Source organism: Etheostoma cragini, chromosome 11, assembly GCF_013103735.1.
Source record: "Etheostoma cragini isolate CJK2018 chromosome 11, CSU_Ecrag_1.0, whole genome shotgun sequence".
In the NCBI taxonomy this organism is placed as follows: Eukaryota; Metazoa; Chordata; class Actinopteri; order Perciformes; family Percidae; genus Etheostoma; species Etheostoma cragini.
The window spans coordinates 19032700-19036468 of record NC_048417.1 but is presented as its reverse complement, the minus strand read 5'-3'; positions in this window follow the sequence as shown (position 1 = coordinate 19036468).

Here is a 3769-nt window from a genome sequence, read left to right as displayed (position 1 = left end):
CTTTATATACAGCCTATTGTAAGTATAAATGTAGTCTGAAATGTAATCAATTAAGCAAAAAGGCTTTTATTACCCCTAAATGTTAGGTTGTTCTTTGTATGGTGTGCTATAATGCTGTATTAACAACATAATGCCTCTATTAGGACAAAGTGTCATATTACCAAATCAATATCGACATGTCTGACAGTCCTGAGTCTGTCTGTCTCTGTCCCCTGCTAACTGTTCATGTCATTAGTGCATTACAGGAGTCGCTTCCCTGAACTGTTTGGATGGCTGTAACTGGAGAGGAAGTCAGAATCAGAGCATGAAAACCCAGCTGATATGGCCTGGGTTGTCGTCTTCCCTCTCATGACAATCATCAGAAGTAAAAACGTTTTTCTCCTTTCTCAATCTAGCAATAAGTTCCTTCTGTTATGGGAAGAACAGAAGGACTCACGGCTCAACAAAAATAAAAAGATTTTTTTTTTAAAGGAGAGAGAAGGGAAGTGGGGTCGCAGTCACCAGTGACCGGGACGCAGAGCACGGGAGGCTGGGGAAGTCTCAGGGCATGAGGACACTCGGGGAAGCCTGGAGCCTAGGAGGAGACACGGGAGAGGACGTTTGGAAGAGCCGGGAGTGTAGAGCCGAGGAGGAGACACTGGAACTGTTAGTGTAGACGGAGACAAACTGAACCAGGACGCCATGGGAGGGGGACTGAGAGGAGAAGCCAGCTGCCCGGAGACGGAAGGTGATGACTACAGGGAAGAAAACAAAAAGAAGTAATTAACATAATACACAGAGATCAAAAACGCTCAAGGACTAAGAGGCTTGTAACACATCTCACCAGTGTGACTGGAGCAATGATCAAGTGAGGATGGGTTGAAGAGCCAGGGTAGAAATACTGTTGATGATTGGAGATGGAAGGTAGGTGTGAGGGGCGGGAGCAGGTGATTGTGGATTAGACTCAGGTATGCGTGGTCAGCTGGCTTCAACAGGAGGGAGAGTGAGGAAACAGCAGGAACAAACAGAGCCGGCCAACAGAAAACTCAGATAGAAAAAAAAGTAAATAAAACAAATGCTCATGGCCAGCCGGACCTTAACCAGGGCAACATTCGGTTCTTGAAGGCCCTCGTTGGGCTTGCAAAGTCTTTCTACATATATACAGGCGTTCACGATGACAAAAACAGTCCCACAAAAACGTCCCATGCCTTCCAACCCAGCTTTGGGGCTCTTATCATTGCAATTGCTCATATTAATAAAGTACGGTAAAAACATGTGTGAGCACACTTTTCCCACACACATTCCTCCCTACCCTGCGCACACACACACACACAAACAATAAGGTCCCCATGAAAGGAGGGCTGAGATATAAGGAGACTTAACCAAGTTTGACAGGCAACAGCCCTATTAAAGCAGGCCCCACTGCAACCAAACACAGCGGTAATTGTAAATGTCAGGCAGAATTAACACAAAACTAAAAAGCTTTACTTTCCTTATGTGTATATACAAGAGGAAGAAAGAAAGCAAAATTACAGCACAACCCTAAGACACAGCCTTACACAAGTCAGTTGTCAACTAGCTTCATAGCATGTCTTTTGTATAATGTTAATCTCAGAGGCAACATGATCCGTGCTCAAAAGCATCAAATTATAAATTTTAACTGTATAAACAGATTACACATACAGTGCGTAGACCATGTACCATTTATGGGTTTTCAACAAAATACATTTACCATGCCAGTACATTTGTATATATTACTCCACATTCTCTTTCTCAGTATGATCAAATTGCAAAAGAAATGACTGATGGTGAAAGGACTAACCCAGTGCTGGGCTCTTCTTCTACATTCCTGCAGGACTACTGTGGTATGACTGACTGACTGGCTGGCAGGCTGACAGATGGACTGTGGTAAAAATCTGATCTGGCTTACTTTGGGAAAAGGCCGGAAAGAACTTGTCATGTCTCCTCTGCTGACATGGAATACACACAAGAGGAATAAAGGAAGTAGAAAAAAATAGAAAGAGACTGAATGTGAGAGAGATAGAAATCTTGCTTTATGCACTATGTGGAAGCATTTATGCATGTGTGACATGGCCTGAGCAGTACGTCTGCTTGTGTCATTTGTTGATTTTTGCTGTGTTATGTCCCAGTTGCCCAGTGCTCTGTATTTGTGTGTGCAAGCACAGATCTGGTGTCGTGTTCGCTGGTTACGTCATGAGTCCTCATAGACTGGGTATGGATTATCTTATGATCGTTCTGGGAAGAGCTGCCCACACAGCAGCTCCATCTAGAACATTCAGGGAACTAGTATTTTACACACCGTACTCTGTGCTAACTGTCATTTTGTTGTTAGGTCTTAAGCTGGAAAGCAAAAGGATAAATGAGAAATACCCAAACTCAGAACAAGATCACATTTAACATTAGAATTATCAGTAATGCCTGGGGGGGGTAATGAGCTCAATGAAGCAGGAATATTGATGCAACGTTGTCTTTTTTTTTTCTTTGTCATCTACATTACCCACAATGCAACTCACCCACAGACATCTCGTTTGCTATGCTAGTAGCAGCTCATGTAGCCTCCAGCCGCCATTCCCTAATTGAGATGAGGAGGCCACATGAGCTCAATGTAATGGTAAATCCCAGTGATGTTGTCAACCTTGTTCCATGGTTTCAGCAAAACTTCCGAAAAATGTTCACCATAGCGTAAAGCATAACAGAGAATTTAGACAGGCAGGCAGTCAGTACAGCAGAGAGAGACAGTATATTTTCAGCCATCTTAATCTATAAAATAAGGATTTATTTCAACCAAACCAGAGTTGCTGAGGTGTTGGAACTAACCAAGAGGGGTTTCATCTTCTGTCTGTCCAGTTTGAAATAAATGTATTTTACAGTAAGTAAAAAAGCAATTGTGCAGTGAGCGAGAGGAACTTGAATTCATATGGTTTAAGGTTGTATTTTTCTGTATAGGTGTAGAAATATTTCCTTAGCTGCTGTAATGCAGCAAACTTGCCGCTCGTGCGCAATGCTTCCTTGTACATGTAGGAACTCTCAGCATGGCTATGCAAGCAGTAGAAAGCAGCTTTCCCTCTCAATATACTGAAGCCAACTGTGGGTAATTTATTTTCTTAATTTATTAACACGGATTGGTCCATCATCCACATACATGGTGGCAAATGTTCCTTTTAATTTTAGTTACTCTATAATTCAATTCAATTCAATTTTATTTATAGTATCAATTCATAACAAGAGTGATCTCAAGACACTTTACAGATAGACCACACTCCATAATTTACAAGGACCCAACAGTTCTAGTAGTCTCCTCCAGAGCAAGCAACAGTGCAACAGTGGCGAGGAAAAACTTCCTTTAAGGCAGAAACCTCGGACAGACCCAGGCTCATGGTAGGCGGTGTCTGACGACCGGTTGGGGTTAGAATGAAGAGTGGAAATAACAAAAATAGAAAGAAATAGTAGTTGGTAGCAGTTCTTTGTAGTAGTTCATGGCATGGCAGGACGCTGTGCAGCATTACAAGGCACAGCAGGACGTAGCAGGGCACTGCAGTGTAGCAGTAGAACATGGCATCACAGAACGTGGAGCGGGACCAAGGCGACAGCTGCTACCCTGATTTTGGAGCCTCCCTGATCCAAGGAAACATTCTGGGGGAAAAGAACATAAGGACTCCGGGGAATGACTCCCCAGAGCTAGGTTAGTAAATAGCATTTCTGGGACATGGATGCACATACATGAAAAGATAGAAAGATAGAGGAGAGAGGAGCTCAGTGTATCAAAAGA